At 45.9% G+C, this 11,986-nt stretch overlaps 1 long non-coding RNA gene across 1 annotated transcript; it reads left to right on the top strand.

The window, feature by feature from the left end:
- Positions 1–9: 9 nt before the first annotated feature.
- Positions 10–4,602, top strand: LOC109366318. Its single transcript, XR_002112601.2, has 4 exons — positions 10–135; positions 274–380; positions 2,345–2,495; positions 3,188–4,602. It is a non-coding gene; the product is annotated as an uncharacterized LOC109366318 (long non-coding RNA).
- Positions 4,603–11,986: the final 7,384 nt, after the last annotated feature.

Raw genomic sequence — 11,986 nt, 5'->3', positions numbered from 1 at the left:
GGTTGGCTGTCCACAGTGGGACTGAGAAGATAGAGGCCCCAGCGCCCGTTCTTCTTGCTGCAGTAGGATAGGCAGCAACCCTGGGAACAGCAGAGAGATGCCTGCGTGGGCACCTCCTCTCCTTGCTGTGGCGTGGTACGTATCAGTCGCCTTCAAAACCCTTGCTTCTCTTTCAAGGAAAATCAGGGCCGTGCAGGTGACCCAATAGCCCTGGGAGGATGGTAGGATCCCAGTCCTGAGGTCTAAGGCTCATTAGGTGCTCTACTTGACCAGGTACTCTGAGACAAGAAAAAAGCCAAGGGGAGGACATGAGCAGGAACACTGAAAGGGACGGAGGGAACAGTGAGAGCTGGCAGAGACAGTGGCAGTGAAGAACTCTAGTAAGTCCCATTACACGTTTATCCATTTCCCAGTACCCAAATCAATAACTAAACATTTTAAAATTCAGTTTAATTCCCCAAATCGAGTCACATAGTCACCAAATACTTGGAGCTGGAAGAAACTTCTGGAGCTCATCTGATCCAACACTGCCCTGCTCGAGCAGTTTGCTTTTGAAGATCTCCAAGGAATGAAAGTCCACAACCTCCCTGGGCAACATGTGCCAGTGACCCTCATACAAATGTTGCCTTTATTGCAGCAAGGGCAGGTAGTTGGCTCATAGAATCATAGAATCGCTCAGGTTGGAAAAGACCTTAAAGATCATCGAGTCCAACCGCAATCTAACCATAGAACCCTAACTCCAACAACCCTCTGCTAAGTCATGTCCCTGAGCACCACATCCAAATGGTTTTTAAACACATCCAGGGATGGTGACTCAACCACCTCCTGGGGAGCCTATTCCAGTGCTTAACAACCCTTTCTGTAAAGAAGTTTTTCCTGATATCCAGCCTAAACTTACCCTGGTGCAACTTGAAGCCATTTCCCCTCATCCTGTCCCCAGTGAGAAGAGACCAACCCCGCTCTTGCTGTAAGCATCTTTCAGATATTGGAAGAGAGCAACAAGATCTTCCCTCAGCCTCCTTTTCCCAAGACTAAACAGCCCACATTCCTTCAGTTGCTCTTCATAGGGCATATTTTCCAAGGCCTTCACAAGCCCTTCTTTGGACCTGCTCCAGTACCTCAGTGCCCTTTCTATACTGAGGTGCCCAAAACTGAACACAGCACTCAAGGTGAGGCCTCACCAATGCCGAGTACAGGGGCAGGATGACTTCCCTCGCCACATCATTTCTGATACAAGCCAGGATGCCATTGGCCTTCTTGGCCCCCTGAGCACACTGCTGCTTTCTATTCAGCCAACTGTCTATCAGTACACAGACACATGTCCATCATGGCTTCCAGGTCTTTTTCTGTCCAGCTACTTTCAGGCTGGATGCCCCCTATAATGTTCTGCTACCTGGGATTGTTTTCGACTGAGTGCAGGACTCTGTAATTCTCCTTGCTGAACTTCATGAGGTTCTTTATTGCCCATTTCTCCAGCCTCTCCCAGTACCTTTAGATGGTCCCCACAATCCTCTGGTATATTCACCACTCCCCTCACTTGGTTGTCATCTGCAAGCTTGCTGAGGGTATGCTCTTCCCCACTCTCCAGATCATTAGTAAACATATTACACTAGACTGGGCCCAGTATTTATCTCTGGAGTACATCACTAGTTACTGGTTTCCAAGAAAATTCTGTGCAGCTGATCAGCTTTTCTTGGGTTCAGCTGTTCAACCACTTTTTAGTTCATTCCAGTGAGTGCATCCAGCCCTTCCATCAACAGCACTAAAAACTTGGCTGCAATTGCTTACAAAAGCAGTGTCTTCTTTCATAACATCCTCCTCCATCTCCCAGAAATGTCACTGCACCAAAAGAAAACACAGCTTGCTTCTAGAGAATGACGTGACTGAAAAAACACAGCATTCACACTAAGGTGAGCCAGAAATATCCTTGGTCTGGATCACAAGAAACACATTGCCAACCAGTGACAGGATCATGATAGAGAAGATGAATGATGTCATCATGATCTGGCACTATTCTCACTATAGTTTGCTAAAAGGCACTACATAAGTGAGGAACAAAAGCACAGCACAATCCTGGTTATTTAATGTCACTATTGAATAAACAAGGGCATCTTTCAGATTCTTGGCCTTTGAACTATTCATAAGAATATCAGAAGATCAGCCTGACATTTGTGACACAAGAAGGCTGGTTTCAAAGGCCTGCAGGAATAAGCTGAGAGTCTCAGTTTGGGCTAGACCTCATAAATAAAAGGGGTAAAAGTGAAAGAAAAGGTGGGTTATCATCTGAGGATGATTTAAGCAGTGTGATAGCAAAAATAATACTTTGCCATGTTTTTTTAACCAGGATGCCGTGATTCATTGTGCGGACCACACAAGGTGGCTGAATGGGAATAAGCACACAGTGCTGAGCAGAGCAGTGTCTGCGGGGAAAAGAAGTCAGGGAGCCTGAGGCATTTGAACCAAGAATTGAATGACCCCAATCCCAAATAGTGCAGGTATGCAAAGTGTACAGGAAATTCAGTCTGGTAGCAAGTTTGTTTGAACAAATCTATTGAGGAAAGGTGGCATTCTGGATGGCATCCAGTGCTTGGTTTTCTTAGCCTAGGAAACCAAAGGCTTGAAAGGTCTGAAACTGTTTTCTATAAATACAACAGGGAGGAAGGAGGAAGCAAACAAGGGAGAGGAAAGATTCATTTAGCCTAAAGCACAGTGTTGACAGGAGAACAAATACGTACAGACTGTCCACAAATATATTTAGGCTGAAAATTAAGAGGCTGCTTGCCTCTAAAGTGATCAGGTTCTCTTCCAAAGGCAAAAAATAACATTTCTTTGAAGACAGACTTTCAAGCCGAACTCTTTCAAAATCTTTTAAAAGATCTCTGTGATAGCAGAGGAGTTGGCTAGTAAGCTCAAAGGTCTCTTTTTTCCTAAAAGGAGCTGTCTAGATCTAAAATAGTTCTAAGAAGGTGGGTTTGGGAAAATATTTATTTTGCATCTTTAACTAGAAATCACTCAGCAGGCAATTATGCCAGACTTCATTAGTCCCTCAGTTGATTTCAGTGAGCTTCTGATCAAACCCTGTTTGTGAAGCTCTGAATCACCGAACAGTCCACCAGACCCTGAAAGCAAACTGTGGGAAGCCCTGCGGAGCCGACATAAAAACTGACAACTTTGCTTCTTCCCCAAGACCATACTGGGACAGGATGGAAACAGGATCAGAGCTCTGCAGTGGAGCAGCAGAGTCATGATGCACCAAGATGCACAGAACGAAAGCAGAGAACTACAGATATCATATCCAAATCTTTGAAGCTGCAAAGGACTTTGAAACAAATTCACAAAAGGTTCATTTGCCGTGCGGCAGTGGACAGAAGACAAAGAGCCAAATTTTCCTTGCCTTTCCAGTAGAGCTAAAACTGTTCCACGAGGCATCAGTTTAAGAGAGGGACACGGCTGGACTTCTGAAACAAGCACTACTTTGACCACTAGGAATTGTTACTGGCTTCTGGGGGAAAATAGTCCAATGACTTTGCTCTCTGTTCCTCACCAGCCGTTTTCACTATCTAATTTCCCGGAACATTTAATTGTGACAGAACATTTCATGTGGCTCATTGTGCACTGAGATATTCTAGCACATTTTTCAAGACATAGCACTATGCATTTCAAATAAATGACATAAACTACTTTTTTGGACTTTTTTTTTTGCTATGGTAGATGATTGGCTTACACTTCTTTCAAGCATTTACACTTACATTACTTTTAAAGGACAAGACATGGTAGCATTTGGTTTGTATCTTCAGTCATGGACCGATATATATCCATCGCTTTGTAGAAAATTAGAAATACCTTTTCTTCACATGAAGGATTTCTCTTGACCCTAAGCATCACCACCATAGTGCCAGCATGAGCTCCAATTAAGCAGGGGCTGCAATTGGTACTGGAGGAGTTTATCCTGCCACACAAGGTGCCACTCTCCCTCCATATGCTAGCAGCCTGTCCTCAGAGAGCTATGCCTCTTGCTGAAAATAGCTGGAGGTGAGACGGATCTTCACCTGGAAAATCTGCAGCAAGAAACCTCCCAGAAATAGAGCTACTTGGAGGATCTTGCCAGAAGGAAGCAACATGCGGAGCAGACAATAGGAAAAAGAATAATCCCCTGCCTATAATTTTTTTTGGTTCACAGACTCTTCCCCATCAACACCAAGTTTTACTTAGAAATACTGTGCAGAAGATTTCTGCCATTTCATGCAACATCATAAAATTATAGAATGTCTCTATGCTCAGAAAATGGTACAGAATAAGTGGTTTTCCATAAAGCCAGGACAAAATTACAACTTGCAAACAATAATAATGAAGATCTTGGCCATGGTTCAGTACCCCATTCCATTATGTGATGCACAAGGAGAGCAAAATCACTCAGCAATGCAGACTGAGATGCACAGGCAAGGGTGTACTCTGGGAGGAAAAGAAGGATATATGTGCATGTCCTATCCAGAGGGTCTCATGCTGTGGGGACTAGGCCACAACTCAGGTTTCACAAGATGAAGGACAGTGATGTCCTATTTCATAGGGAAGAAAAAAAAAATAAAACTGTTTTTCTTTTAATCACAGAATCACAGAATCACCGAGGTTGGAAAAGACCTTTAAGATCATCCAGTCCAACCATCCACCTATCACCAATAGTACTCACTAAACCATGTCCCTCAACACAAAATCCAAACATTCCTTGAACACCTCCAGGGCCGGTGACTCCACCACCTCCCTGGGCAGCCCATTCCAGTGCCTGACCACTCTTTCAGAAAAGTAGTATTTCCTAACGTCCAGCCTAAATCTCCCCTGGCGCAGCTTGAAGCCATTCCCTCTAGTTCTATCACTAGTTACACAAGAGAAGAGGCCGAACCCCAGTTCAGTACAACTTCCCTTCAGGTAGTTATAGGGAGCAGTAAGATCTCCCCTGAGCCTCCTCTTCTCCACTGCTGGCTCATTTCAGCCGAGCATCAGTCAATACCCCCATGTCCATTTCCTCTACGCAGTCCTCCAGCCACTCCGCCCCAGGCCTGTAGCGTTGCCTGAGGTTGTTGCGGCCAAAGTGCAGGACCCGGCACTTGGCCTTGTTGAACCTCATCCCATTGGCTTCAGCCCAGCAATCCAGCCTGTCCAGATCCCTCTGTAGGGCCTCGCTACCCCCAGGCAGATCGACACTTCCAGCCAACTTGGTGTCATCTGCAAACTTACTGAGTGTGCACTCAATGCCCTCATCCAGGTCATCAATAAAGACATTGAAGAGGACAGGCCCCAGCACCGACCCCTGGAGAACACCATTTGTGACCAGTCGCCAGTTGGATTTAGGCCCGGCCCTCCAGCCAGCTCCTTACCCAGCCAAGAGCGTACCCGTCCAAGCCACGGGCTGCCAGCTTCTGCAGGAGAATACTGTGGGAGACAGTGTCAAAGGCCTTGATGAAGTCTAGGTAGACTACATCAACAGCCTTTCCTTCATCTTCCAGACAGGTCACTAGATCACAGAAGGAGATCAGGTTGGTCAAACAGGACCTGCCCTTTGTGAACCCACGCTGGCTAGGCCTGATCCCCCAGTTGTCCCGCATGTGCTATGTGATCTCCCTCAAGACAATATGCTCCATAACCTTCCCTGGCACCAAGGTCCGGCTGATAGACCTGTAGTTCCCCAGATCCTCCTTACAACCCTTCTTATAGATGGGAGTCACATTGGCAAGCCTCCAGTCCTCTGGGATGTCACCAGTCAACAAAGAGTGCTGATAGATAATGGCAAGCGGCTCGGCTATCACCTCTGCCAGTTTCCTCAGCATTCTTGGGTGAATCCCATCTTGGATTTCTCATGGACTTTTGACAGTCCAGCTGGAGTAGTAGGTCTCTGACTGCATCCTCCCAAATCGCAGGGGGTTGTTGATACATGTTCGTATTAATACTCATTTTATCCAATTAGGGGACATAATTGAAGCCAGAATTGATGATCTACTTAAATTTTACATAAGAATATCAAGTTACTATGTTGAGGCAAGTGGGCAAGCTCTCAGCTTTGAGACAGAAAGCTGTTTCTTTGGGCAGTGGGGATCAGTGACTCTGAACACTGCAGGGTCTAAACCAACAAGCACCTTGAGTTACAAATATATATTTGAAGATATTTAACTAAACCATAATTTAGTTTAGTCTGATACAAAATGGTGGCCGAAACAAAAACAAATTGTGATTCCTGCATGAGTGCTCCTCCACCAAGCTGTGATAACCAGTTCACTGTAACCATACAGGGTAGCAGTCATGCAGACCTCCATGGAGGACCCTGAGTGATACTGCCTGCCACTAAAGGAATATGCAGCAGGACCTTTGACAGCCAGAAATGATGTTCCTGGCTTAGTCTGCTGCTCTTCCCATCCCACACCAAAGGAAGTTGCTCTCAATTCAGATTCAATTTGCCTTTATTGCCAAGAAGTTTCACCTAATTCAAAGCACAGCAGCCCAATGGGTTGCCCAGAGAAGCTGTGGATGCTCCATCCCTGGAGGTGCTCAAGACCAGGATGGATGGGCCCTGTGCACTGAGCTGGTGGATGGCAATCCTGCCCATGGCGGGGGTTGGAACTGGATGATCTTCAAGATCCCTTCCAACTGAAACCATTCCAAGATTCTATAATTCTAAGAAGCTGAAGGCAGTTTTCCTCTTCCCTGTCCAACCTCCCCCCATTAACACAACAGCAGAGCTAGCACATAGTAAATTATGTAAAAAGATGCCTCATCTCTCATTTGGGCATTGCACACCAGTCTGAATCGCAAAGGGTGTCCAAAAGCTTACACAGAAGAGCTCATTTTCTGTTTGCAAGTTAACATGTAGGCTTGTGAGTTCAGATCATTTTCAAAGAATGTCACTCCTTTTGGGGGGAAGTCTCATCCTTTTTCCTGTCCCTTCCACATAACTGCTGAGTTTGGCATGCAAAAATTGGCTTGGATTTAGGACACACAAATGCCAGCCAGGCTTTTCCAGAGAGTGCCATACACATCATGAGTGGTATTTCAGACTCACACATGAGGAAATCTCTGCTTGGCATAGCCTGCCCAAAGAGCTCAGTGCTATCATGTCTGTGATTGTTGCTAATGCTGAATAGGAAAATCTGAGAATCTGCATTGGTACCATAGACTAAGTATACTTTTACAGAAATATTTGGTTTTCACTTGTGAAGTAGGTGATGTCATACAACAATCCACAAAGGTCTTTATGATCATCTGGCATACCTAACCTAGGTGGCATTTCAAGTGTGGAGTTGTGCACTCTGCCTGATATCTGATAGCACTCCCTAATTCTGTGAATGACTTGGATGAATCTCATGGTATATTTCAAAAATTTGCAGGCATCAGTATTATTAAGGTAGATAGGTTCAGAGTTCAAAAAGCCTAAGAAAAGAAGAAGAGGAATGAACCAAACTTTGCAGGATTTAACTTGATAAATAAACACGCAAAATACTGAACTACCAAAGGATAAGCCAAAGGCTCAAACACAAACAAGGAATGAGCAGGCTGGCAGCAGTGCAGAAGAAGAGAACCTGGAGTTATAGTGGATCGGAAAATAAATATACATCAATAATATGAGGCTCTATGTGAGACAGGAGGCAATTACTCTGTCTGGTCTGCTCTGGAGCCACAACTGGAGAGACTAATGTGCAGCAGCCAGCATGTGAAAGGTTTCCCAAGTATGACCTACAGGCAGAGGCTGAACAACTGTGGTTTGCTTTGCCTAGCAAGGGGGAAACTTAAAGGGTAAATAATTGGAGCTTTCCTTTCTGAAGGAAGGGCAGTAATCAGTTATTCCCCAGGTAAAGTGGAGGTAAGATAAAGTGAAATAATCTTTGTAGCAAGAGGAAGGTGGGTTGGTTATTAGCAAACTTGTGTGGGCTTCTTGATATGAAAAGAAGATTTCAGACAAACTGAGAGTGCTTAATCCCATGTCAGGATGAACTGTGCTCACAGGCAGTTGCATCACTTGGCTTGTGCCCATCTTGATTTGCATTGGAGCCTGCACTGAGCACAGCAGCCAGAGCTAGTGCCACGCAGCTAAGGGCAGCCAGGAAGGAGTAGAGACAATGCTGGCTGCTCTGCCCTGCTAAAAGCCCAGGGGGACAGCTGTCCCTGTCCTGTGCCGCCTGCTCCCCTGCCACAGTAGAAGACAGCAAAGCTTTGGAACCAAACAAAGTGCTCAGGTCCTGCCAAGTAGACATTTCCAGCACAGCATCCTTGGTCTCCATGAGCTGCTGGCATAAGAAAGGTTTGGCCATGTGAGAAGGGATCAGGAAGCAGGTCCTTAAACACTTCATTTGGAATGACCTGAGAATGTTCTTCCTTGCTTTGAGCATCCCAGCACTTAATCATCCCAAGTAGCTGCACTGAGAGGACTTTTGGAGTCCTGATAATTGGGTCTTTCATATATAAATCCAAAACACTGGCCTTTTGGTTTTAAATAGTTCTCATCCTGCAGCCTGAGCCTTGAGGTGTTCTGCCTTGTGACTGTGGAAGCTGTATCATTATCCACCCACAGCAGAAGAACACCTTCATGGGCTTGCACCTCGCTTTTGTTTCACTTCTCTTCCTGATGCTTTGCTACCACCGCTACTCTGGGGAACAGCTCCTGGACAGGGTGAGTCACCTCGCAGGGCTGCTGAGATGGAAATGAGTGCTCGTATTTGTCCCAGCACCTTCCTAAAGTAATACGCGGCCCTGGGTGCAGCCCCTGGAGCATTACAACCAGCAGAGGTCATAGAATCACACAATGTCTTGGGTTGGAAGGAGATCTCGAAGATCATCCAGTTCCAACACCAGCCGTGGGCTGGTTGCCCCCAGCAGCTCAGGCTGCCCAGGACCCTGCCAACCCGGCCCTGAGTGCCTCCAGGAATGGGGCAAACACAGCTTCTCTGGGCAGCTGTGCCAGGGCATTACCAGAGTTGGAGAGGGACCTCTTCCTGCCTTTCCCTGGAGAACTCAGAGAAAACAAGAGCCTTTGAAGAAGGGCTCAAGCATTTTCCCAGTGCGCACAAACACACACTTTCACCTCTACACTCGTTCTAAGGTGGTGATGGAGCTGGTAACCACCTTTAATTCCAGCATGGTGACAGGGTGGGAAGGAGCTTTCTGGTCAGCAGCTGGCAGCCAGGAGCATGCTGCAGACTCAGCAGAAAGCTGACAGTTGATAGCTCCATGGGCAGAATTAATATTAGGGACTTTGTAAAGATTGGAAGGAGTTAGTAATAAGGTCTGAACACAATCAGCCTTTGGAAGAGGTCCTGTTCAAAGCAGGAGACTTTGGGGAAACTTCAACAGCAGTTAATCACAATTCAAGTTGTTTAGCGTCTGAATGAGCTTTAGGGTCCTTCAAAGAAGGGTGAGAATTTGCACATCCTAAATACACGTGAAAATGAGGATTATTCACAGAAGAATGATGTAAGGCTAACCTAATTGGCTTCCTATGCCTGCAAGATCTGTCTAGCGGTGGATAATTATCAGAATACTTAGCAGCATGATTAGGAAAATCATGAGGGATCTGGACATCAACCTGAACCCCACCTTTGCAAATGAAGGCTGGCAGCCTCACACAGCTGGGCTTTCTTGCAGGTCCCTGGCACTGCTGCATGTGTTCCTGGCAAGACACACTGTGAGTGAAACCACTCTTCTGAGAACTTGGCAGCTCTGCGCACAGCTTTAGCCAGCAGTACAACAGAAAATGATACAGAAATGCAAATGCTATCTGACCACTTCTAAGCTTCAGAAGCATTTAAGGTTAAGCAGTAATGTTGGGATACAGACACGCAGTAAGAAGGGCAGAGCAGAAAAGTCTCCTCTGTGTTGGGTTGTTGGTTGTTGTTTTTTTTCCCCTAACTGGTTTTCTTGTCCCCTCATTGCACCCAGCATCAGGAAAAAGGCATGATTGTGTGAAACAGGAGGAAGAAAGTCAAAGAGATCCCTGATGTGGAGCGGACAGGTCGGTGCCTCAGGTATGGCCATGCTCCTTTCTCAGCCTGTCTGAGGCACGTATGGTGCTGCCATTGAGCCCCTTAACACACGGGCATTTCCTCATGGGCACTTCCCTGTGCACCTCCTCTGCTACACGGATCTATGCATCTGCCCATTACCAACTAATATACAGAAAAAGGTAGGAGAAACTGAAAAAAGAACAGTGAAATGAGGCACGTGTTCAGATTGCTGTGTCAAACCATAACATGACATAGCCTGGATTTAATTATAGAATTCCTCTTTTTTTTTTTTTCAATTCACCCACTTGCTTTTATGCTGTGCAAAATCACAATTCAATTATTCCATGCCTGATGAAGCATTATGCAATTTGCTAATTAAGGCAGACAGAGATGTGTAATGCTAAATTCTTCCTGAGAGGCTGCCCTACGAGCTTCCCTGGGCTCCTTAGGGCAAGCAAAGAGCTTTGACCATGTCAGGAACAAGCACTGCCCATCTTCCACAATTAAAGTCTCATCAAATCGTAGAATCGTTAGGAAAGACCTCTAAGATCATGCAGTCCAACTGCCCACCTAGCACCATATGGCCCACTAAACCATGTCCCTACGTACCACATCTACATGTTTCTTGAACACCTCCAGGGATGGGGACTCCCCCACCTCCCTGGGCATCCTGTGCCATGCCCTATCACTCTTTCTGAGAAGAAATATTTCCTAATATCCAACCTGAGCCTCTCTTGGCACACTTTGAGGCCATTCCCTCTCATCCTGTTGATGTTACCTGGGAGAAGAGGCTGACCCTCACCTCGCCACAGCCTCCTTTCAGGGAGTTGTAAAGAGCAATAAGGCCTCTCCTGAGCTTCCTCTTCTTCAGACAAACAATTCCAGTTCCCTCAGCCACTTCTCATACATTCCCATGACAATGGAGGACTAATTTAATCTATTTGCAGACATCTGACCCACAGAAGCAGAGAAGTCAATTTTGTTTGAACACAATTTTTTTGATGTGATTTCAGATCAACTAAGGGATGTATTTTGCCAGTTTGTAAGACTGGCAATTCCTGATGGCAGAGAGCTCATATGGTTTTCTGTGCTGAGTGAGAGGTAACTGATCACTTGAGTGGGATACTGCATGCGTTAGCAAGGAAGTGGCAGGAGACTGCTTGAGCAGATCCAGACTGCAGAGGGTCAGTGGACCAGGACGGCCAAGGCTGCTGTAAAGCCTGCCTGGGGACCCTGAGATGGGGAAAATCTCAAGCAATGTGGCCATGAATCAGTGCTGCCTTTTTCTGGAGATGTGAACCTATCTGCTTGCTAAGTCCACCATGGCAGCAGGCAAATTCATCCCCTACGCATGTACATCCAGTGCTGTACTTACTGATCATGTAACAATCCAAAAAATAGAAATACAACCTGGAAAGAGAAGCCATTATGTCCCCATTTCTTAGGTGAGATGTGATCTTTGTTCTGGCTGACAGTGCTGTGTTGTCAGAGGGCACCTTCCTCAATTTTTAAGGGCTAAGAGATCCAGCTCTGTGCCATTACCTCAAACAAGTGCTCCCCTTGAAGCCTCATGGATCAGAGAGGCTGAGATCTAGTGCTTGGTACCAGCTCCAGTGCTTGGGATCCCACTTCACAATACAGTCTTCCTCTATCAGCCTGTGAGTGTGGAGAGAAGACCAGTTTTAATGGTTCATTGCTTCAACTCATATTTTGGGGGAAATGGCAGAGGCAGACTGAAGGTAATGAGCATGGAAAATCATAGTACCATAGAATGGCTTGTGTTGGAAGGGACCTTAACGCAAGGTCCCACATATGTCTTACGAATTCTCACTCTTGGTTCATTTGGCATTTAATTACTAAGGCTATTCTTTTTCCATTCTCTGCATGGCAAAAAGTAAGGATGGTCTGGAGAAATGAAGGTCACAGCTGAGTAGCAAATATCTTTACCATTCAAAAGGTTGACAGGGGTGATGATGGCAGGGTGATGGAGATCTGTACAGAAT

The sequence above is a fragment of the Meleagris gallopavo genome, chromosome 2 (genome assembly GCF_000146605.3).
Source record: "Meleagris gallopavo isolate NT-WF06-2002-E0010 breed Aviagen turkey brand Nicholas breeding stock chromosome 2, Turkey_5.1, whole genome shotgun sequence".
In the NCBI taxonomy this organism is placed as follows: Eukaryota; Metazoa; Chordata; class Aves; order Galliformes; family Phasianidae; genus Meleagris; species Meleagris gallopavo.
Note: the sequence above shows the minus strand (reverse complement) of the source record. Positions and strands in the feature narration are given on the sequence as shown.